The sequence below is a fragment of the Choristoneura fumiferana genome, chromosome 7, assembly GCF_025370935.1.
Source record: "Choristoneura fumiferana chromosome 7, NRCan_CFum_1, whole genome shotgun sequence".
Classification (NCBI taxonomy): domain Eukaryota; kingdom Metazoa; phylum Arthropoda; class Insecta; order Lepidoptera; family Tortricidae; genus Choristoneura; species Choristoneura fumiferana.
Genome location: NC_133478.1, coordinates 1,692,051 through 1,718,194, shown reverse-complemented (window position 1 = coordinate 1,718,194; position 26,144 = coordinate 1,692,051). Strand labels below are relative to the sequence as shown.

Below are 26,144 nucleotides of genomic sequence, written 5' to 3'. Positions count from 1 at the left end.
TTTTTAGTTGAAAGCAGGTTTTCTAGCGATGGTTCTTAGACATGTTTTATCTAAATCCAGTCAAGTAAATTTTTAGATATTGAACTATGTAGTGACAAAGTTGGGGGTTTCCAACTTTTTGCTCGTTCTAGTTCTAGCTTCTAGTTATGAGGTAATTATCAAAATTTAATGCATCATTCTTCATATTTATTTCACTAAGCATCCACTGTTATTATTATAATACTGTCAACTTCAGAAGCCGTGGTGCCTAGTGGTTTTACCTATCGCTTCTCAAGCAGAGGGTCGTGGTCGTGTGGGTTCAAACCCCGGCTCGCACCTCTGAGTTTTCGAAATCCATACATGTGCGGAATTACATTTGAAATTTAACACGAGCTTTGCGGTGAAGGAAACACATCGAGGAAACCTGAACAAACCTGCGAAGCAATTCAATGGTGCGTGTGAAGTTCCCAATCCGCACTGGGCCCGCGTGGGAACTTATGGCCCAAGCCTCTTGTTCTGAGAGGAGGCCTCTGCTCTGCAGTGGGACGTATATAGGCTGGAATGATGATGATGATGATGTGAACTTCAGAAGAAAAAGAAGAAGTTTTGTGAAGTTTCAATTTCACATTTGCAAGGCAGCAACGCTAGCAATGGCTTCAATTTAAGTGGAAGCCCCAGCTCCATATTTCCCCCGGGAAAGCGCGGTAAATACCGTACAGGTGGACGCGGGGAGGTTTTCCCGGGATGTTTCCTTAGCTCCTAAAAAGCGGGAGGATAGTGAAAAAAAAAGATTTCTAGTGCTGGAATTTACTGCAGAGTCACTCATAGATTGAATGATTTTTATTATTTACAATATAACTTAGTAAATGATGTAGTCCTAACAAAAAAAACCTCTAGTTTCACCATGTCCGTGTTTGTCGGTCTGTCCATACGTCCGTCCGTCTGTGGCTTAGCTTAGAGTCTGTTAATGCCGGATGCCTGTAATTTTGCATAGTTATAGCAAGTAGGTAATGAAATAAATTTGTGGGTACTCCAATATTTAGTTCTGAGTCTACATATTATGCGTAATATAACCTAACTAACAAAAAGTCGTAAACCCCGACTTTGTCACTTCACAGTTTCAATATCTCAGAACGGTTGAACCGATTTTGATGAAACATATCTAAGAACATCGCTAAAAACCTGCTTTAAAATAAATAAAACGCATTTAAATCGGTCCACCCGTTTAACAGCTACGATGCCACAGACAGACACACATAGCGGTCAAACTTATAACACCCCTCTTTTTGCGTCGGGGGTTATATGTAGACAACTTCAAACGAGACACAGCAAGGCGTTTGTTAGGTACGACATTTACTTTGCGCTCCGAGTAATATAGGAACTTAGTACCCTTTAGTCGTTCAAACCGTAACAACGTAGGTACAGGATGTAGCGAATAATCCCATCGTATTTACTCGGAAACATTCGGAATTGTCATACTACTTCAGTCAGTCTCAATCTTGCCTCAGTACCCATGAAGACAGCGTAGGCAAAGTCCGTAACGAGAGATTAATAATCGATAAAGAGTGGTTAACTAAAACCTTGTTTAGATTTTTTTTATTATAGGAAGTTGATGTCTGGTAATAATATCTCAGTGTGATATACTTCAAACTCGTCAGCAGCATTCGAAAATAGCCGTCAGTGTTCCTAATTTTCATGATGGGAACGAATTATTCATACATCTGTACGTAAACCCTAGAAGTAATTCCACAAATCGAAGCCCAGAACTTCAATATTACTGTGGACTAATAAATCAAATACATAATGCGAACTACTATCGTGATTCATGATGTGAGGCACAAACTTGTAGATAAACCAACATTAGAAGGTTCTATGTGTACCTAATGTTTTACGTGTGGAATATAACCATTTTGCACCTAAACATAAGGTAGATTTTAGTTTAAGTAAAGTTTTCAGGACCTTTTGCATTTCAAATCTGTAGTAAAATCAATGTCTACTTATAAAGGTAGTATGTATTTCGTACGATCGATGGAAGATCAGACTTTATATGTCTTGAGATAAAGTAAAATTTGGGTTGAGTGACTTAAGGGTAATCTGACTTTTCGATATGTTGAAGTTTGAAACTAAACTGTTGAAGATATTTGGAGTCTAAGCGATGCGGTTTTTAGGTTTGACAAAGGTTTAGAGTTCAGTCTTTCTTACAGTGGTAAGAAAGTTTACTTCTGAGTTTATAGTTGTTTCAAATACATATTTACTGCGAACAAAGGACAATCAGTCTTATGTAAAATAGTAACTGTATTGCTATTTTAGGGTTCCGGAGCCAAAATGGCAAAACGGAACCCTTATAGTTTCGCCATGTCTGTCTGTCTGTCCATCCGCGGCTTTGCTTAAGGACTATCAATGCTAGAAAGCTGTTACTTTGCACGGATATATATGTAAACTATAAGTGACAATTTGTTTTCAATGAGAAATAAAAAAATATATATACCGAAACATATGCCGACAAAATGGTACAATAACAAATTAAAAAAAAATTTTTGGGGTACCTACCTCCGCCTCCGATAGACGTAAAGTGGGGGTGATTTTTTTTCTCATCCAACCTATAGTGTGGGGTGTTGTTGGATAGGTTTTTAAAACCGTTAGGGGCTTGCTAAGACAAATTTTCTATTCAGTGATTTGTTTGCGAAATATTCAACTTTAAAGTGCAAATTTTTATTAAAATCGAGCGTTCCCCCTTTAAAATCTAACCAGTGGTGGAAAATTTTGAAAAAATTCAGTATAGTAGTAAGTATATCAAACTTTCAAGGAAAACTATAACGGCTAAGTTTGCTTGAGAATTATTAGTAGTTTAAGAGTAAATAGCAGCCTAAGGTATAAAATATACCTAAACTTGGAAGATTCCGTATAAAATACTACGGAACCCTATTTCGAGCGTGTCCGACACGCTCTTGGCCGGTTTGTAATTTTGTAATTTTTTCAGCAAACTTTTGAGGAGAGCGACTCTGTTAATACTGGCTGTTTATAGGTCACAGGTAATTACAAATTTGTACGAAACTCTCGGTGCGCGAATGCACCTTGCACTTAGCCAGTTTTTATCATTATATTATGTAAAATGTTAGGGTGGTTTAACAAAACATCTAAACATAAGACTTATCTGAATTAAAATATTATACCTGCATAAAAGATATGAAAAATACACTAGTGCACATGAAAATTGAATAAAATGATAGGAAACCTAATTAGGCTATACCCACAGTCGTAATGAATTCCTATTTAATAACAACCTCGAGTATATCCATCATTTTTGCAGCATTTTCTCGTGCGATAGCAATAAACTCGACCGGAACAGCCATAAGCATTTAGTATGTGCAAACTAACAAGTTTTTACGACAGATTGTATTGTTGTACTCATATAAAACGGCATACAATAAAATTCCTATGTCCTATTCCTATGTCTATGTATGTGTGTAAGAGTTACATCGTGTTTTTTGTTTACTTCACATAAAAACACCTCAATTTTATTACGATCCCGATACAGATAAACGAACGACGAAGATGACTTTAAAGAAGCCTAATTAGTTTTCTTCTTAATTTTTATGTATTTTATGTCTTTTTGTTTGTATAATTTGAATTTTACAGCGCTTGGTGTTTAACTGTAATACTGTAACTTTTTGTTGATAAATAAATAAATAATAACTAAATAAAAAGTAGTAGTTATTCCAGAGACGCAATCATCCTTGTACCAAATTTAAATTTAATCTAAAACTGTCGAGCCGTTTTAGCCTGGTAACAAGTGCACACACGCTCATTAATAATAATAACAAAACTCTTTATTGTACAAAAAGGAAATTTATACAGATAAGTTTAGACGACCAGATGGCCTAGTGGTTAGAGAACCTGACTACGAAGCTTGAGGTCCCGGGTTCGATTCCCGTGTCGGGGCAGATATTTGTATGAAAATACGAATGTTTTTCTCGGGTCTTGGGTGTTACTATGTATTTTAGTATATATCTATCTATAATATTATATTATCCGTTGCTTAATACCCATAACACAAGCTTTGCTAAGCTTACTTTGGGACTAGGTCAATTGGTGTAAATTGTCCCGTGATATTTAAGTCACAAAAGAAGTGCGAAGTACAAAGGTACACTTATCCCTGAAGGGATCGCTGCTAGGTATATTTAATGAAATCCGGATTACTCCCGTCTAAAATCGAGTTTAGTTTCGGGCTAATTTGTAGCCCTTCTTCTTGGAGCAACGTGACTCGGCGGTTGTTGCACGCGCACTGTAGCACTACCATGAGTTTACAGTGACCGTACTCGATAGCGTAAAATAGAAGCGTAAATTATTTGTATGGAGAATTGTACAGCGCCTCTACAAATAATTTACACCGTCATCGAGTAAGGTCACTGTAAACTCATGGTAGTGAGTGGTACTGTAGTTAAATTGAGTGAGTCTTACGGTAGTTTCATGTTGAAAGGATCTCTGTCAGTCAGTATCAGTACTTAAGTAGACATTAACATTTAAGAAAATTAAAATCTGCTGTCGAATCGATATCTCACTCCTTCCCTGAATCCGGTTAAAACCAACAATAACTAACATCTGCGTGGCTGCACTTGCTCTTTACGCTGTCGGAAACGCGGGGATTTTCAAGAAAATGCCCTGAAAACATTTCCTTGAATCGTAAACCTGACGGGTATAAAATTGACTGGCGGGATTAAGATGTGTTCTGCTACGCTTCAAAAATACCTTTAAGATTAAGTAGGTACATCGGAAGTTCGGTAAAAGAAATAGACGATATAAGGAACGTAGGTTGTTGCGGACAGGCAACTTATACTTTTGAATATATAGTTTTAAAATCAGTGTCTTTAAAAAAGAGCACATCGCTGCTTATCTAAAATAAGTCACTATTGCAAAATACTACATTTTCGTACTAACTATAAAACTGCGTGGAGAATAAGCTAAACTTTGTCGTGAATAAGACACCCAAGTCGCTACTTCAAAAAATGACCCCGTGGCAGCAATGTGCCGTTATGTGATTGGTTGAAACTTGACGCTATTTTATCGGTAAGAGCGGCTGCATGCCAGTTGCGCCGCGGTTTTTGACAACTTCACTACGATTCTCTGGTGAACAACGGCACATCGCGAAATAACCCGCGGATCGTTGCTTATTGTTTATGCAATAATGCTGCATCGCAAAATACAGCCATCTTTACGAAAAGGGAAGCTAATTATTTGTGCCTTTTTTTTTGCAATAGTGTTACATTACGAAGTGCAACATTCTTCATGAAAAAGTAAGTATACTACTTATGTCATATGTAGAATTTAGCCTATATTTACGAAACGGAAAACGATTTTTATTGTTACCATTGCAAAATATGCCTGTCTATCGAATAAAGTAAGCCATGCTTAAATGATATAATAGCTAATTGGGACACTATGCACCATAGACCATACTCATAACTAGTTTATTTAAAGCAAATATAGCCACTATTTACAAAACAAATTATTTATTCAAGCGTGAATTGGCACTACGCTATGTTATAGTCTTTACTAATAATACAGATGCGAAAGTAACGCTATCTATGTGTCTCTGTCTGTTACATTTTCACGCCCAAACCACTAAACCGATCCCGATGAAATTTGGCACAGAAATAACTTGAGGCCTAAGATATATACTTATTTTCCTGGAAAATACGATTTTCCGAGATAAAGTTTCTACGCGGGCAAAGTCGCGGGCAACAGCTAGTAGTATTATATTTAATTGACTAGTTTATCACGCTATCACGTTAAACTAAAATATTGTTTTTTGGTTTCAGAGATGATTAGCAATAAAAACTTGCAGTGGAAGAGCAAAAGAAGAAAGGTCTTCTCGGATTTATTAATAAGAATAATATCCCGGATATCAGTCTGTATGTGATAAGGATGGCCTTGAAACAGCTTAAGAACAATAAGGCGCCGGGTGAGGACGGAATCACGCCGTCAGAGCTTCTGAAGGCGGGCGGATCATCGGTCCTTAAAACCCTTCAGAGGATCTTTAATTCAGTCTTGCTCGAAGGTACAACGCCAGAAGCACCGAACAAGAGCGTGGCGGTGTTAAGTTGTTCTTCTAGAAGGGTGATAACACCTTATTGAAGAACTACAGGACCATCTCGCTGTTGAGCCATGTTTATAAGCTGTTTTCCATGGTCATTGTAAATGGTCTCGAACACAGGCTCGATGACTTCCAACAACCCGAACAAGCTGGGTTCCGAAAAGGCCGTAGTACCGTAGACCACATACATGTTGCGGCAGGTCATACAGGAGACCGAAGAGTCTAACTTGCCGCTATGTCTAGCGTTTGTGGACTACGAGAAAGCCTTTGATTCGGTCGTAAGATAGGCAGTGCTTGAGACTCTCCAGCGATGCCATATGACTATCTGTATATCGAAGTGTTGATGTATTTGTATAGAAACGCTACTATGTCCGAGTCTAAGTCCGAGGTCAGAGTACAGGAACACAGTTCCAAGGCGATTCCCTTGAAAAGAGGCGTAAGACAGGGAGATGTCATATCTCAAAAACTGTTTACTGCCACTTTGAAAAACACCTTTAAGCTTCCGGAATGGAAAGGACTAGGCATCAATGTCAACGGCGAATACATTACGCACCTTCGATTTGCCGACTGTATTGTGATCACAGCAAAGTCGATGGAAGAAATCAGCACGATGCTTGAAGGCTTCAATCGAGTCTCCCAATGGGTAGGCCTCAAAATGAACATGGACAAGACGAAGCTTATGTCGAATGTCCGTGTGGTGACTGCCCCTTTTATGGTTGAGAGTTCGGTTCTTGAAGTTGTTGACGCGTATGTATGTCAATTAGGTAGGTCAAACTTGGAGGAGGAGGTCAATCGTCGAATCCAACTCGGATGGGCAGCGTTTGGGAAACTCCACAACGTCTTTTCGTCCAAAATCCCAAAGAGCCTTAAGACGAAAGTCCAGTGTGTTTTGCCAGTGATGACATATGGATCCGAGACGTGGTGCTTCACTATTGGCCTTATAAATGGCTCATAGTTGCTCAGCGAGCTATGGAGAGAGCTATGCTCGGAGTTTCTTTACGGGATCGAATCAGAAATGAGGAGATACGTAGAAGAACGGGGATCACCGACATAGCCAAGCGAATCAGCTCGTTGAAGTGGCAATAGGCAGGCCATATAGCACGGAGAACAGATGGTCGTTGGCACTGAAAAGTTCTCGAATGGAGACTGCGAATCGACAAACGCAACGTAGGACGTCGACCAACGGGATGGACGGATGACCTGGTTAAAGCTGCGGGTTCACGGTGGATGCAGGCCGCTTCCAACAGAAGCAACTGGAAGCCTATGGGGGAGGCCTATGTCCAACAGTGTCCTACGGATGATAATGATGTTTTAGTCAATTTTATCCCACAGGAACTCCTGACCGTGATGAAAAGTATTCCATGTCCTAGAAGATGATTTTGTTCTTATCTGGAGAATTTTATTTTGATTAGTAACAAGTTTTATCATTATACTCAGCGGCGCAAAATTTGGCCCACCCTTCTTACAAAATTACCGATTCTGCATACATTTGAGGGCCAAATTTTTGCCGCTCAGTATAATTATGTTGTGTTTTTGAAGTACTCAATTTTTTATTCTAAAATACACAAAAAAGTCTTTAATGCGGTAAATATTATAAGTCTCGTGATAATAATGTGATTTTATATGCTTAAATAGATGTTGTATTATGATAAAAGGTAATTAACGAGAATAATTGAAAGTATCGCAAACGTTAATGTGCAATTACAAACAAAATCTAGACCTTCTCCGACGTCGGAAGTTGTGTTCAGACCTTGTTGACAATAATTTTGATGTAAAATGATGGGTCGTTATTAAAGAGAAATTTATGTTATATTTTGTGCACAAAATCTGATACGACATTATTCATGATAAAATTTACTTTATCACATGACCTAAAGACAAATAGGTCGTTATTTGTCATACTTTCTTGTAGTACTGTGTAAGTATTATGAGTTGTGACGTTCTTGCTCATAATAATATTAAAAATATTAAGACTTAACTCAAAGTAGTCACTGTTTTTATTATTTTATTGTTATAAAGATGTGCCATTTCATTATAAGTTTATACTGCAGCTATTCTTGATTAACCAAGGGACTTAATAGCACATAGAAGAATGTTTTTAAGTTCATTTTAATACAAGATATTCCAAAATTAAATTGTTTTATTTTAATTCGCTCTACTGAAAAAAGTTCGATTTTGAGTTGGGCCGTTTTAATTGATAAGCAGCGACATATTCAATGCCAGTCTTGTATAAAATTTGCACACTAAAAATGTAGTTTTTACACACACAAATACAAACATAAAATCATTTATTTGTTCAACCGGTAATTACAGTACAGATACACGGGGTGTTAAAAAAAAGTTGTTTCTCTATGTTGCGCCGCAAGGCATACAAATTGTAGACAGTCATGAAGCATGCATACATGGCAACCTGGCATTAGGTAACTATTAATGATTATAATCATTTAAAAAATCTTTTATTGTGTAGTAAGCTTTTTTAACCAGATACTCTTCAATTCATTACAATTTTCTATTTCCATTATTTCATTCAGTACTTTAACTATAGATTCTGGGGGCCATTTTCGAGTATATTATTGCTAAATAATGCAGTATGAGAAGGTAGGGCACTAATTTTATTCTTGAGGCTATTAAAACTATGAAATAGGTGCAAATTAGATCTAACAAAAACCGGCCAAGAGCGTGTCGGACACGCCCAAAATAGGGTTCCGTAGCCATTACGAAAAAATGAAGTAATATTTTTCTAAGGATTTCGTATTTTATACGGAATCTTCCAAGTTTAGGTATATTTAATACCTTAGGCTGCTATTTACTCATAAACTACTAATAATTCGCAAGCAAACTTAGCCGTTATAGTTTTCCTTGAAAGTGTGATATACTTACTACCATCCTGATTTTTTTCATATTTTTCTACCCACCGGTTTAGTTAGACTTTGGGGGGGCGCTCGATTTTAATGAAAATTTGCACTTTAAAGTTGAATACTTCGCAAACAGATCACTGAATCGAAAAATCGTTTTAGCAACCCCCTAATGATTTTAAAAGACCTATCCAACGATACTCCACACTATAGGGTTTTTTACCCTAAAAAAATTTTTTTTTCAATTTTTAATTGTACCATTTTGTCGGCATACTTTACTTATATATCTGTGCAAAATCACAGTTTTCTAGCATTGAAGTCCCTGAGCAAAACCGCGGACGTACAGACAGACAGACAGACATGGCGAAACTATAAGGGTTCCGTTTTTGCCATTTTGGCTCCGGAACCCTAAAAAATATTATTTCGTAAATATACAGACACTAAAAATATTAAATTCTAAAAACCGCGCTGTTTCCTATATTAATATAGGTAATTAATTATATTATAAGTACAGTAGGGTTAACATCGTGCTCTAATAAAAAAGTAACATAAAAACTTTTTAGGGGCTGTTTCACCATCCATTGATTAGTGTTAACTAGCGGTTAGGTGTGATGCCGTCTCTATTTGTTTTGTTCGAATAGACGGACGCGGCATCACATTTAACCGTCGGTTAACGCTAATCAATGGATGGTGAAACAGCTCCTTAGTCTTGCAAGGCTAAAATCGTTACTGGCTGCCGAGACGTCTTGTTTCATTTCTATGAATAAAAAAGTTTCGTTCTAGATTCTTCTTTTAGAAGAAAGAAAACACGTATTTTTTATTGAATAAATTAATTAAATTAATGTTGTTATACATCCGACGGTGAAATATAATTTGCTTATATATTATTTGTATGTATGTATGTATAACTCTTTATTGTACAAAATAAGTAAAAAACACAATTGACAAATAATGAGATATATGTACAAAGGCGAACTTATCCCTTTCAGGGACCTCTACCAGTTAACCTTTGAGTGGATGAGAGGAGCATTCAGTCAGGGACAGACAAAAAGTGATTTGATCGAATTTGTTATTAATGTAATTCAAATTAAGCATCAGCTTTGCGGTGAAGGAAAACATCGTGAGGAAACCTGCACAAACCTGCGAAGCAATTCAATGGTGCGTGTGAAGTTCCCAATCCGCATTGGGCCCGCGTGGGAACTATAGCCCAAGCCCTCATGTTCTGAGAGGAGGCCTGTGCCCAGCAGTGGGGACGTATATAGGCTGGGATTGAAATTAAGCATCTCTTGAAGAAATAGAAAAGTTCATAAACGATATCATTTTGAAAGTGTCTGTAGCCGAGATAAACAGAGAAGTATCGGTACCTAACATTAAAGGACATAAGTAGAAAAACTTACATAGCTTTTCGCTTCACTGCGCTCATCTTAATCGCCCAAAGAAATCTGTAGAAAAAAGAAATCATGATAAAGGACACAATCTGCTTTGTCTGTCTTAATCAACATACAATTTATGTACATCAATGCAATTCTTTAGAACGGTTAGGGTGACAATGTTTCCCGGCCCGGATAATACCGACATGGAAATACCGCTCCTGTTTTTCGTGTACACGCCCATAGAAGCTCATGTCTGTTTGTATGGACGTGTACACGAAAAAAAGGGTCGGTATTTTCATGTCGGTATTATCCCGGCCGGGAAAGAGTGTAACCCGATGGTTTCATCAGCTTTATGAAGATTCTGCCGATGCCGAGATTAACTAGCATGTTAATTCTCTCCTTGTACAGTATTATACTTGATTGATATAGCCGTGGTGGCATAGTGGTTTGGCCTATCGCCTCTCAAGCAGAGGGTCGTGGGTTCAAACCCCGCCTCGCACCTTTGAGTTTTTCGAAATTCATGTGCGGAATCACATTTAAAATTTACCACGAGCTTTGCGGTGATGGAAAACATCTTGAGGAAACCTGCACAAGCCTGCGAAGCAATTCAATGGTGCGTGTGAAGTTCCCAATCCGCGCTGGGCCCGCGTGGGAACTATGGCCCAAGCCCTCTTGTTCTGAGAGGAAGCCTGTGCCCAGCAGTGGGACGTATATAGGCTGGGATGGATGGATGGACAGTATACTTACCAGCATCAGTTACTGCACGGAATTACTGCTAGCTAGCTATTAAAATATCTTAGCCGACTTGACCGTATACATGTCGGCGGCCGATCGTAAAATCCGCCAGATCACGAAATTCCTAGGCATATCGTGAAATGCCGCCATTTCATGAATTGGCTAAGGGACATCCGCCATATCGTTCATAACTCACCGTTTAGCGATTTGCCTAGTGACGTTTAGGCAGATCATGATATTCCTAGGCATATCATGAAGCGCCGCCATTTCATGATTTGGCCAGTTTAGGCAGATCATGAAATTCCTAGGCATATCATGAAACGCCGCCATATCGGTTCTGGCACTTCGCCGGCCGCTGCCGCGGCACGCTCGCTTCGCTCGCTCGGCTCGTGCGTCGTGATCACAATTAATACTAACCACTCCTCGCTTCGCTCGTCGTACCTAAATTTTTCTATATAAATAAATAACAACTAGTGAATACTTTATTTACCAACAAAATTCTAACCTCTAAAATACGGGCAGACGTCCATGGTTTTTCATATTGTGCACAGAATCCGTTTGATTCACATAAAAAGAACGGAGCTGATGTTCAAAAGCTTCTTTTGCACTTCTATTTTGAATTCAGTCACTATTTTCGGTTTAAAGATCATTTTGTTGCGACGCCGACATTTTTCACGCGCTAAACAAACACGGCCGGTCAGCTGGTCACGGCCGCCATTGCATACGCAGCGCCACCAGTGGCCAAATAAGAAACTATTTTACGATGTGCCCGGTATAGAGCTAGGAATATCGACGAATGCGTTGCTCTAATCGATCTGCCGTATTATTTCTCAGGCACATCGTGATATGCCTGGCCAACGTTTAGGCATATCATGAAATGGCGGCGTTTCACGATATGCCTAGGAATTTCGTGATCTGGCGGATTTTACGATCGGCCGCCGACATACATATAAAATAGCGGCATATAGCCAATATGGAAGTTTAAAAAGGGTCTCAAAAATTCTAAGCCACTGAGCACAACCGAGAAATTATGTTAATTTGAAGCAAATACCTTTGAGGCCCTTTGGGGACAAAAATAAGCCAGGTAAAAGGGACACGTGTCTCAAACATATGCAAACAAATTCAAAATGTAGATTGGTTGTGCGTAACTTTTTTTAATCAGAATAAGACTGCCTATTGCTTATGTTAGAAAATCTCTATGTATATATTTGTGTTTTATGTACTGCTTACTATGTTGGTGTGCGATAAAGAGTTATTGTATTGTATTGTATTGTTGTCTTGTATTGTATGACAAATCTGTGTATGAGTTATAGGTACAAACGCTTTCTTTCTCTGGTGGATACAAGGATAATCTCACTTGAGGTTTTCACGCGAGCCTAGAGCAGACTGGGAACTTGACATGCACCATGAGTCCATGTGACATTATGATAGTGCATGTAGGTCTTCTGACGATATTTTCCTTTGCTGAACCTACTTTAGGATTAGTGGGTTGGACCTTATCGCCTCTCAAGCAGAGGATCTTGTGTTCAAACCCCGGCTCGCACCTCTGAGTTTTCCAAATTCATGTACGTAATTACATTTGAAATTTACCATCAGCTTTATGATAACGGAAAACATCATGAGGATCATGAGGAACATGCACAAACCTGCAAAGTAGTTCAATGGTGTGTGTTCCCAATCTTCACTGGGCCCGGGTGGGGACAACGGCCTAAGCCCTCTCATTCTGAGAGGAGGTCTGTGCCCAGCAGTAGAACGTATACAGGCTGGGATGAGGATGAGGTGATGGACCTACTTTGCCGCCAGCTGACGATCACCCGTTAAACCTCCCCTAACGGGGTCCCACTGGCGAGCTTAATCTCGCTGGAGGCTGAAGACGCATAGCGGATTCGAGACCTGTGTGCCCACCCAGTTCATTTCCAATGAGCCGACCTCCTCATATCTGCTCATGCTCATATCCTGACTATGACTGAAAATCGGCCAACAACCCCACACGGCATCCCCGCCCGCGACAACGTTGAGTTGAATTGATAACTCAAGCGATATTTATGTAAACGAAAGCTAGGACTTTTGTCTTCGGCCTATCTGGAGACTCACCCTTAAAAAAAACTAAATCGATTCAGGGATCTTTAACCCGTCGCGCGACCATCGACTTTAAATAAATAAATAAAATGAAATAAATATCATGGGACAGTTGACACCAATTGACTTAGTCCCGAACTAAGCAAAGCTTGTACTATGGACACTAGGCCACGGATAAACACTTTTTGGGTAATTTTGGGTATACCCTATGACATAAATAGGGCCTATGTTAAAAGTTGATCGAAACTAGTAACAAAAATAGTGGTTTATATACGCGCTGACGTTTGCGCACGGGGCGTTCGACCGACGAGTTTAAAACAGGCTCCACAGTTTGGGTGAATATTGTTAGGCGATGATTGCTTTCCACCATGAGACTCGCCTGCTCGTTTCGTGCTGGGACTATCTCATAAAAAAAGTGTAATTTAACCATCACAATGCCCCGCAAGTGGTCCATTTTTACCCGTCGTACGCAATACCTCGCATTAAAGCTTAATGAATGCTCCCACTGCAATCAGCACAAAAGCTTTCCAGGACGGTTCGTGCCAGGGAATGGAATTTAATTCTTTCAAAGGTATTTCATGGAACATAAAAGGTTTAGTTTGAACGGAGGACATAGTGATGTAAAGCTCTTTGATATTTTTTTGTGATAGTTTTGTTGGGAATTTCGCTCTTTGGAGTTCGCTGAATAGATAGAAGTCCTAGAAATCGACCAAGTTAGGATGGGACTTAAGCGCGATATTAAAAGGTCAGAAAACTACGAATACAATCTTAATACAAGTTTTATTAATAGCAATTACGTATAACATATGACACGTTCCAAAAAAAAACGCACAGAAGACAAAATAAAGTAAAGTAAAAAGTAAAAATGCTTTATTGCCAAAAACCAGTTTTTTTTACATTAATGAGGCGACCTAGGCAGAGCCTGTATCATGGGAGTCAAAACAAACAGTGACACAGACAGTGACAGCTGTTCTACATAATTATAACCTAACCTAACCTAACCAACAAAAGTTGGAAACCCCCGACTTTGTCATTTCTAAGTTCAATATCTCAAAAACGGCTGCACCGATTTTGATGAAACTGTCTGTCTAAGAAGCATCGCTAGAAAATCTGCTTATAATTAAAAAAACGCATTCTAATCTGTCCACCCGTTTAAGAGCTTCGGTGCCACAAACAGACAGACACACACACAGACACACATAGCGGTCAAACTTATAACACCCCTCTTTTTGCGTCGGGGGTTAAACATAAGATAGCAATGGATTCTATTGATGATCAGCGGTAAGTACTTACATTCAACATAAGGCTTCGTAATTGTGTATCAACAATAACCTAGCCAACAAATACTGTCATTGGAATGACATGTACAATCCATACCTTGGGTAACGCCGGCGAACGTGTTAAGACCTACGATGCCACAGACAGACAGACACACAGACGCACATAGCGGTCAAACTTGTAACACCCCTCTTTTTGCGTCATGGGTTAAAAATAACATATTTTGTTGTATGGGGAACCCCATTAATTTTTCACTTTTTACCAATGCTTATTTAACTAGCAAAGTTCGTTTATTTGTTAGTTGTATTTGAATAAAAATAAACTTAGTGGCATAAAATTTGGATTACTCTACATATGTAGAAAATCATCTATACTTACTGCATACATTTGAGGGCCAGATGTTTTGCCGCTCAGTATTAGGTATTGATTGATTGATTGATGTCCTCCATGTCGTGTCCGACAAAGGCGAACCTTTAGGCTTGTTTATTATGTGCCCGAATATGGCTCGCAAAGCCAAGCTTAGGTATATTGTGAAGGTGTCACATAGAAGAATCTATATTGCAAGGGTAACGAATTAGCAAGATAATTTGGTTTTAGTGAATTGCCAGATATAAAAGCGCTTCAGTGTACCGGCTAGATAACTTTGCAAACTACCTATCAGATAAATCTTTAACAAAATGTATTGGAAAAGCGCTATCGCAGCTGTCACGCGCAGTTTATCTGTCCGCAAAGCCTCTATGGCTTGTTCATGATGAAATTTTGCTGTTACTACTTTCTTTGTTTATCTATGCTCTCAAATAGATGGACCGATTTCAATCCTTTTTTTTTTCGTGAAAGCGAGTTTTCTTGCGGTAGTTATTAGCTATGTTTCGTTAAAATCTGTTCAGCCGTTTTTTGAGATAATTAACTTTTGAATGATAGTGTCGTAGATCTAAGTGTCTATATAATAAGTTTTTGTACTGATTTATAGTGTGCAATAAAGAATATTTGTATTGTATTGTGTTGTTTTTTTTTACTTTTTTAACTTGGCTAAGCCAGGGCTTCTCAAACTTATTCGTACTGTGACGCCCTTGGGACTTAGCCATTTTTTTACGACGCCCCTCAACCAAGCCCCCAAAAACACTTAGCAATTTTAGTACTAGTCTAGTAACAGGTTATCAGTTTGCAAATTGCCACTCTCATTTCTTTTTCTACCTTTATTTTTAACCTGTACAGTCACCAGCACCAATATCTGACACAACAAGCGTGCATAAATATCTGATACGACTCTATTTCTAGGGCCGGAAGGACGTGTCAGATATTCTTGCACGCTCCGCTGTGGCAGATATTAATGCTGGTGACTGTACTTGTTCTTTATAACTAACGCTCACTCGACTGAGTCACATTGACACGCGACGCCCCTGAGACAATGTCACGCACAGTTTGGGATGCCATGGGCTAGGCTATGCACTGGGGATTAAAAACATGGAAAATTAATGCCATATTACGGTCAGCATCAAAAGTAGCTGCATACTTTTGTACTTTGTCGTTTTACAGCAACGTACTTAACACCATACAAATTAGACGAATGTGCTAATACGACAAAGTAAAAAGATTATCCACTACCTACTTTTGATGCTCAAATTCAAATCATATATTCAGTAAATGGGCCGCAATGGGCACTTTTACACGTCATTATTTAAACTACCAGCGCTTTTGGAAGGACCATCATTGCCAAGAAGAATGCGCCGCAAGAAACTTGGCAGTAAGTCATTGCTGACTTTACCAGTTATCTATCTGTCCCTTAAAACATCGGAAATTTATCGGACTCGTGAAATAACCACTCAGTCTCTCAGTTTATTAGACTAAGACCCAGTTACTAAATGACGGAAGGCCTCAGCGCGCCCGTTTGCTTTCGCTATAATAAGGACTTCTTTAGCTCATCACTCATCCTACTCAGGAGTTATAACACGAAAGTAACAAACAAACAGTAATACTCCAAATTCCTGGGAGACCACAGACGGAAAAACCAAACGGAACAGCCAATACACTTTGTACAGTAAAGTTGACTGATTCATGTGCAGGGAATGTCATTATAATTTTCATCACACTTGCTCGTAAACAGTGTCGTAATATGCAGGCTATCTTGGTTGCAACCCCCCAAATAAAACCCTCGACCTTAATATGCTTGTCATGATCCGTGGTCGGTAAATGAGTCATTGCCCGTACTAATTTTCATGTCATGAAGCCCAAGGTCGGTAAATGAGTGTGATACTGCATGGCGTGCTGCTGCTCCGTGCGCGCGCTCCTGCAGCAGCACACGCTGCATATGCATATGCTGTGGAGGAGGAGGGCGGCGAGGAGCTGGCACTGCCAAAATCGCAGTCAGCGGTATCAGCAATTTTTGAAAAAAATAATAGTTTTTCTTTTACAAATATACAATTTTACTCGCAAATGTGATGAAAAACATTGTATGTCACACGGGCGGTACTAGAATTACGAACAACGACTCATTAAAGCCCTCAGTCTTCTACTTCGAGTTTCTAATGGACTCTCGTTCGTAATTCCTTATTTACCGCCCTTGAGATACAATGTACTATTCCTTGACAATGGTATGCGATGTACCTACAGTGTTACATAACCATTCCATCCTGGTGCATGATTCAGTTTGTTCAACTGGAGGTACTGTAATAAATATCTAGGAAGAAGCTGTGAGGGTTTGGAAATGAGAGGAAACAGATCGAGAATAGGTAGTGCTGAATAGTGAAAAAAAGTATACCTGATTCATTTCGCAACTTTTCATTTAGCAACTGTTTAATAATTCTGAAACTGTAAATATTTCAGGATTTATATAAAACTAACCAAACCAAAAAAAAAAAGGTAAAAAAAAGGTAAGGTAAAGGTATAAAAGGTTCTACACGATGGCCCTAAATCAAATCCCGAAATATTTACAGTTTTAGAGTTTGCGAAATGAAAAGTTGCGAAATGAATTGGGTTGCCAAACGTTAGTTGCGAAATGAACGGATACCTTTTTGGTTCATCTTAGCGGGGCACGGTACAGATATCACGGGACTATGACATCTATTTTGACCTGGTGTATGATTATGGATATTATAATTATACGTCCCACTGCTAAGCACATGACTCCTCTGGGAAACTTCACAGGATACCTACTCTGAGTTGCTTCGTAGGTGTGTGGTTTCCTCACGGTAAAGCTCATAGTATTTCAGATGTCAGTTCGGGTTTGAACCCACCAATTATTTGATTGCAAGGCCATAGGTGAAATATTAAGGCTGGAAACAGTGCTCGAGCGACGGTCAGCGCTGACCGTCGGTCAGCGTAGCTATATCTATGCAAGTCTATGAATGTGCACACAGCTACGCTGACGGTACGCACGTGATTTGGTGCGCGCGTACGGTCGGTCGAGCCGTCGGTCCGGCTCGTCAGTCGCGCGGCGTCGGTCAACCGACGAGCTATAAGATTGTATGGATGCGTTCAGTGCTTCGCTGACGAAGCGACCGACCTGTGAACTGTACACACGCGTCGCAGTTCGCCGTCAGCGTAGCACTGAATGAATTTTCGCAACCGACGGTCAGCGCTGACGGTCAGGACGTACGGTCGGGACGTACCGTCGGTCGAGCACTGTTTCCAGCCTTAGATAAACAAAGTTTTCCACTAGCATTTATATTTACGAGCTATGTAACTTTGTAAAAATTAACTTAAATTACTTCACACCACTAGCTTCCTTACGTGATAACTTACGCACTCAATATAGGTATAATCTATCATTGCCTTTAGTGAAAAATAAAACTTATGGCAAAAGCACATTTATTAGTGCTATTCGAGTTTTTAATCAGCTTCCTAATGAGTTAAAAATGCTGCATGATATGCAATATAAACGTAATTTAAAAAAATGGCTAATTAAAAACAGTTTATATTCCTTAAAATATTTTTATGACTTTTCGCCTTAAAACATGTAAATAAATTTTAATTGGTTTTGTTTGTTACCTATGTTTAGTTTTAAGTAAATATTGTACAATCGAAATGAGTAACCGTTGGAACCTAACAATTGTAATATTTTAATACCATCTATGTAACACGGCTAAACAATAAAGTTTATTCTATTCTATTCTATTCACTAAATTTCTAATCAGAAGGGTCATTAAACCCAGACACACCTAAATTAATAATTCCAGAACAACCTTGTAGGTATCACGTTTCTTCATCAAATAAGCTCTTCATAAGCTCTACATAAACTTCCACAAACAAAAGAAAGCTCCATAAGCCATTTTCAAATAATATAAATCACTTTGGAATGGGGGGGAGTTCACTTCATCATAATTTGGGGGATCGGGGTTTATTTACCTAGCGCCGCTGGATTCCGGAGAATTCAGTCGAGCCTAAGATCTCAACTTTTTTCGGAAATTATTTATCGCTTAACCGTTAGATAAGTATGTAATATCTTCTTTTAAAGACTTATCATGCCGACACTATGTCACTGGAATGGCTAGCGACTTAAATTGCCTTAAGACTTCAGATTCAATATAGTGCGTAAGTTTGAAGTCCTTTAGTACACGTCCAATTTGAACTTGTCGAACACTTTATAACTGTTGTTAAAACAAATTTTTAACAAGTGTTGTGATAACACTTATAATAACCAATGTGGGAGCACCATTACTCAACAGATTAGCAAAAATACAAAATTGCGAATGCCAAGGGAATATGCAGGAACAAGTTTAAACAACGTCGGAATGCATTTATAAATTGCTACGCTATCTGGGATTCCATCAGACCCGCTTTAATCACAACTGTGGTAAAGGAATCAATACTGATAGAAAAACAAGATACAAGACATATTTTCTTCGGGATATAACTACATATTAGTAGTCTGTTTGACGACTATGTGCCAAGTTTCTAGCACAGGAAAAAACATGACATAAAAATCAGCGCTGGGATGTTTCAACGCTTTTAGGCCACACCGCTGCTTAAAAAACGGTGACAGTACGGAATCGCAGTGACGTATGCGCACCGTTTTTATCGCATGCCCTCCACACCGCTGCTCAAAATACGCAGACGGTGCGGAATTGCAGTGACGTGCCGTAAACTACACTACTTGTGCTGGAGAGCATGCGGTAAAGTCCTAACGATTACGGCACGTCACTGTGATTCCGCACCGTTTGCGTATTTTAAGCTGCGGTGTGGAGAGCATGCAAAACGGTGCACATACGATGCGGCACTGCGATTCTGTACCGTCACCGTTTTTTAAGCAGCGGTGTGGCCGCTCCTTTATAGCATTATGCTGAGCCAGTGTCCGATTGTACTTAGGTATTATTTATTTTAATATTGTTGTGTCATGTGTTGTTGTGATAAATGTATTTTCTTTTTTGAACATGAAACTATCGTGAGACTCACTCATATTAAATATAATGACCCGGATAACTCACGTCTTAAATCGAGTTTAGCTCGACATGTTTCGGGCTAATCTGTAGCCCTTCGTCTTCGGAGCAACGCGACTCAGCGGCTGCTGCAACACGCGCGCACACGTCCATAGCCCGAACATGTCGAGCTAAACTCGATTTAAGACGTGAGTTATCCGGGTCATTATATTTAGCATTTTCTTTTCTTTCTTTCAATATTAAATTAAGTTTTGACCCACTATTGCTCGTTAATTTGTAAAGCCGTCAATAAGTTTTGATATCTAAGGGGCTAGGTGACTTGTGTGTGGGGGTAGTTTTTGACGACTAACTATTTCAAATTTCAATATACTTAGCCCTTCTCTCGCATTGAATTGTTTGACCTTGAATATTCCCGGAGTGATTCCACTGGTTCGCTCAAAGCGCTGCGGAATCCCAAGATATTCAATTTCCTTCCCTAGAATCACCCTTTGTCTGACGAATGCCACAGTAAAATTAAAAACAGTATCGTTCTGAGGGGTCATCCATACTGCAATTTTCATAGCAATACGTAGCGCGGGGTTAAAAATGGACAAAATGAGTATAACATACCTACTTTAGGTATAGATATTTGTCAGTGCGCAACATTGCAAATACAATGCTGCTACCGAGGTCACTGGTGCCAGCCATGTTAGAGCATCAACGACGTACATTTTTGACAATTGAGCTAACTATCATGCAGCTCTTTCACCTCCACTGTAAGAACACACACTGACACGTTTTGAACTCAACCAGAGTTCATCCTCAGAGCTGTTAGACTAACATCTAAAGTACTTAATTGTTTACAGTACATTGCATTACCTCATTAGTTTTCCATGTAGACATACTGTTTTAACAATCACTGTGACAAGCTTCTAATTGTATTACCAGAACTTAACAAATAGGCGCCAAACTCAGTGCGTGAGCCCCGGGCAGCTGAGAGGTAACTCCATCAGTACTAATGGGGGACGAATGGGACCCCACACTGTACAGTCACCAGCATCAATAACTGACATAACATAGTGTGCATAAATATCGATACGAATATTTCTAGCTGGTAGGGTGATGTTAGATATTTTTGCACGCTTTGTAGCATCTGCTATTGGTTATTCAGCACAAGTTGATGCAAAAAAATCCGGGAATGCAATCTAGTTTTTATGTTATCCAATAAACTAAGCTATTAAACTCGCCTCTCAAGCAGAGGGTCGTGGGTTCAAACCCCGGCTCGCACCTCTGAGTTTTCGAAATTCATGTGCGGAATTACATTTGATATTTACCACGAGCTTTGCGGTGAAGGAAAACATCGTGAGGAAACCTGCACAAACCTGCAGAGCAATTCAATGGTGCGTGTGAAGTTTTCAATCCGCACTGGGCCCGCGTGGGAACTATGGCCCAAGCCCTCTTGTTCTGAGAGGAGGCCTGTGCCCAGCAGTGGGACGTATATAGGCTGGGATGATGATGATGAAACTAATTAAATAAATGTCATAGGACTCTTGACACTTATTGATCTAGTCTAACAGTACAGTCCCACCATCCATCAATAGCAGCCCTTAGTTCGTCCGTCTTCGGACATAGGCCTCCTCTCCATTTCTCCACGCTTGGCGATCGACAGCCATATGCATCTATCCTCCGCCCGCCTGTCGGCAGATATCATCCTTCCACCTCATTGGTGGTCGCCCTCTACTGCGAGTGTTTCCACGAGGTCTCCACTCCAGTGTTCGCCTCGCCCAACGATCGTGGTTCATCCTGGCAATGTGCCCTGCCCACACCTGCTTACAGTACAGTAGTATTAAATTATAAAATTAGTGTAGTTTATTAATATGGTCCTCCCCAAAGTAACGCATGAATCAATCAGTTATTTGAACACTAATCTCACTAATCACTGGTTAGAAAAGCTAGTCTACAGTTGAATGAATTTATTGGGGTTGGGGTTTCAGAACAACACTTTACGTCGATGAAATATTCATTATTAGACATACTTTGTTCTCATGAATTTTCAAACACAACATTCAATTCATAACATGTCAGTGGCACAGACTCCCAAATCCCAACTAGACGAGTCCCACCGCGTTGTCTAAATTTTTGACGACACTCAGTGTAGGCTAACTCACGTAGGTTCCAGGGAGGGACGAACAGCCGGGTTTTTTTGCCGGTGGGAGTCCGGCACTATATGAGTCATCCCGTCCCAGTCGTCCATAATGGATTTTTCCTGACTACGTGCCCCCATCTCCTATTAAGCACCTCAAATAATCAAAAACCAGGACCCAGTGTCTTTGACCCTTAAGGCAACTCAACTCCAGAAAGAACCTAACTCACATTTCTCTCACTTTCCGGGTTACTTAAGGAAAAAGTTAACTCCACCCAGATACAAGTTCGTGGTTTTATAGTAACGGCTTTGCGTTAAGAAGTATAAAATCGTCCATAGAAACAGGGTATAGGCAAATAAGATAAGGGCTCGAGCACACGAGTTTCCCACGCTTCCATTTCTCGGTACAAAGCATATTACATTCCTCTCCACGTTCCAGAGCATTGTATTACGGTTTGCCAGTTCGCGAATATCTAAGGAGGGTTTTTATTAGTCATTAATGTTGTACTAGATGTTCTTGAACCTTTCTAGGTCGGACGGATTGGAGTTGTGGATGTAGGCAGGACGGTAACAGTTGCAGCGGAGATAGGCGGGATACTAGGCCAGACGCACCGACAGTGGTGTAAAGCGGCTACGGACTGGTGACCAAGATTGGATCGGAGAACACTACGCCCCTTTTATTATAGGACCACTTTGTCCGTCCGTATTAAAACCATATTATACCTGCTCTAATGAACTATTTACTAATTAAGTTATCTCTCTCTCCTAAGCAAAATGCCCGCAGTGTAGGGTATTGTATAACTCTTTATTGTACATAAAACATGAATTCATTTTCATCATCATCATTCATTTTATTTTAAATAGTTACTGCCATAGACAGACACACTTGAAAAGATAAGATTTTCAGTTCTTTGGGTGTTCTATAAAAACAACCTTTGTACCAATAAGTTTCTGGGACGTCTAGAAGTACCCTATAGGTTTCGATTCGCCGGCCCGCGTGGTACCTAGGTACGTTATGGTAGTAATTTTTGGTGGCAATGGGTCGGCGCAATTTTAATTCTTGTTCCACCTTGTCTCGCTACGCCTCGGTGAGAAAACATACGGGTACGGGGGCGCTACAGCAAAATTCGAAAATCGAAGTTCGTATCGTATCGTCCCTCTCACTCTCGTTTTAAACCATATAAACGTCAGCGGGACGGCAAGATACGAAGTTCGAGTTTTGCACTTCATAGTATAGGGCCAGCAGGGTTACTACGAAACTCGAAGTTCGTGTCGTGCGGTCCCTCTGACACTAATACTATTTAATACGAGAGCGAGAGGGACGGTACGATACGAACTTCGAGTTTCGTAGTAGCCCTGCGGGTCTCGGCATAACCAATTGAACCTCGGCTCATCGGCAACTCACGCTCTCTCTACGAGCAGAATAGGCTGCAATTTGACGAAATACCTCACCTCGTCACAAAGGGGCTCCACTCAGGCGTACGTGTATGTTTTACGTTGGTTCTAGCCTTTGATGGCAATGTGCAATTTTTTCCAAGCGAAATTTTAAATGTTTGTGTTGGAGTTTCACCTTTTGCCTTCAGTAATGGAACAAAGCGAACACAGTTAAGCTTCAGTAATCTTCTTTGTGTTGTAGCCATCAGAATCGTCGGAGCTGTCTCTTATAGTTGCATAAAAATATCTCAATAATATAATCGTATTGTAGAGTTGCCAACCATATTTCTCATACCATTTGGCCAAAAGCGAGTCGGGCTCAAGGACCGAGGGTTACATAAAAATTTGTAGATATCTACATTTGTAAATATCCAGTGTTAGCAGATCCCTTCTTCCAAGCTAAATGAACGCAAGTTTGTTTTTTTTCACCGCATCAAGGGGTAGCAGATTCGAGTGTTTGATATTTATTTTACCTTGATAACTTCTCAAGTTCCTCAGAAAAAGGGTCTTTACAGGTGAGCAGACAGACAGACGGACCGCAAAATGATTCTATAAGGGTTCCGTTTTTTGCTTTTGAGGTTTCCTAAAAAGATATTATCAATAATAAAATAAACTCATGCCCGTGATGTCGAGAAGGCAATAAACGATTATTTGCAGACAAAGTAACGAGAAACAGCTAGCCAGTGACTAGCCTTTATTCACAACCCATTCCCTTAAAGCAATATAGTAATAATGTCCGATACGCCATACGGTAAAATTCAATTACAAGCTATTTGCAGGTATTAAATTAGAACCAATAGAATTTGTATTAACCGATGGAAACGTAAACACTGTATTTGGAACAATCCAATTTGTTTATCAAGTCTCATTGGAATTCGATTTCAGTTTCGCAACAATAAAATTGGTGTTCAACCATCGTTTAATTCAGTTACGAAGTTTGTGCTATAGACGGTGTAAGATTGTTAAAGTTTCGAGATTAGACAAGGATTAGATAAATATTTAACGGTATCATTATCTCATCTCGTTCTTTTTAGGGTTCCGTACCTCAAAGGGAAAAAACGGAACCCTTATAAGATCACTTTTTGTAAGTCTGTCCGCCTGTATGTCTGTCAAGACCCTTTTTCTCAGGAACGCGTGAAGGTATCAAGCTGAAATTTTTATCCATACGTTTGATGGTGATGATGAACTGAAAGCAATTCCTAGCAACTGCTCCGTGCATACACGTGCACCAAACGTTAAACCAACGTTAAACGTTTTACGAGGTTTTTTTTCCCGCTCGAATGGATGCAGCGTTATGAGACGGCGTTATCTCTACCATCTGTAATAAGGGTTACTTGAGCAATTTGAGAGGGAGGTTGCGGAAACATTTTCTGGGAGCTTTTATTTAACTTCGCCTTAGTATGGAAGGCAACACCCTGTTGCTAAATTCCGGATTATATTTTTTTATCTACCGGTATTCTGCCTTACCACGATTTTTCGCGGTTGACGTTTTCCAAACATATTGCGCGTGTTGCCAGTTAGCCGCTTTAAGGTGTAGGTTTAGATCGCGCAATGAACATCTTACCTATGCGCATAGCCGCCACCAAATCATTCGTGTACCGAGGCTCCCGTACATGTAGGTATCTCTGAATATTCAGTGTCATCAGAGCCCTGTCCCTAAGCAAAATGTACGAAATCATGTGATCAATTAAATTTATTTAGTGAAGACTGATAATGTAATTACGAGATTGTTATATTTTTGTATAAAAACATAAGATATAAGCCAAACAATTTAAGTAGACCATTTAGTACCAAAAATATCCGTAAGCTAGCGCCACTGTCTATGGCATTTTAACCTACCACACTTGGACGGTTTATCTTTCTCTTCTTCCTTGTATCATTGTTTGTTGCACTGTCATTACAATTCATTAAATCCGTTGATAGAAAAGTAATTCTTTATTATTTGCGCCAAAACCCATAAGTAAGGAACCCTAATTATTACACGATTATTGCTTGCTTGGGTAGACATAGCGTCTGCTGCCAAATCATAGTCTGATCTGTGAACTAGTTTAAGCTCAGTGCCATTTGAGGCTTCTCTGGGTCGTTGTATTCATTATTTTCCGATAACAGTGAAGACATTGAGTCATATTTTTAACCGACTTCAAAAAAGGAGGCGGTTATCTATTCGGTTGTATTTTTATTTATGTTTGTTACCTCAGAACTCCGTCATTTATGAAACGATTTGAATTATTTCTTTTGCGATCGTCTAGAAATGCCTTCAATTAGGTCCCATAAGCACCAAATTAGGATCTGATGGAAATCGAGGGAACTCTTCAAATAGTAGGGACACCTATGGTAATTTTGATATATTTAGCAGTAACTCGTGCACTTGCTCTTGAAAATCATAATTTGGTGAAGTAGAACTGATGATGAAGACCATATTTGGCCAACAAAGCTACTACTCAATAGCAAGTACTTCACGGGCTGAATTTCAATTACTTTAACACTGTTGCTAAGTAATTTATGCTCGTCGTAATGCATATGGTATAATGGAACGGGTGGTGAAGCACCAGGACTCCTCAATAATGAACGTCTCTGCATCAGAAAAAGCAATCTTTCGTAAAAGGTGTCACGCAGATGACATTAAACTATTGTATCTTAGATTATTTACACTAAAAAGCGTGAAAAAAATATAACAAAAAATTTAACCGACTACAAAAAACCATGAAAATAATTTTCTACCACTCTGAAGTCGGTGTCTCAGCACGAGCCAGCATATGAGTAGTTATTTAGCAGCCTAAGGTATAAAATATACCTAAACTTGGAAGATTCCGTTTAAAG

The 26,144-nt window shown here is 39.5% G+C and overlaps 1 protein-coding gene across 3 annotated transcripts in view; it reads right to left on the bottom strand.

Moving 5' to 3' along the window:
• The window catches only part of LOC141429480 (dopamine D2-like receptor), a 211,972-nt gene that overhangs the window by 106,092 nt on the left and 79,736 nt on the right, over positions 1-26,144 (bottom strand). Inside the window, exon 2 of one of the 3 annotated variants that reach the window (XM_074089790.1) lies at positions 10,326-10,370. The exons of the other annotated variants lie outside the window; for them this stretch is intronic. The gene's annotated coding sequence lies outside the window, so the exon portion shown is untranslated. The remainder of the gene's footprint in view (positions 1-10,325; positions 10,371-26,144) is intronic. 3 annotated transcript variants of the gene reach the window in all.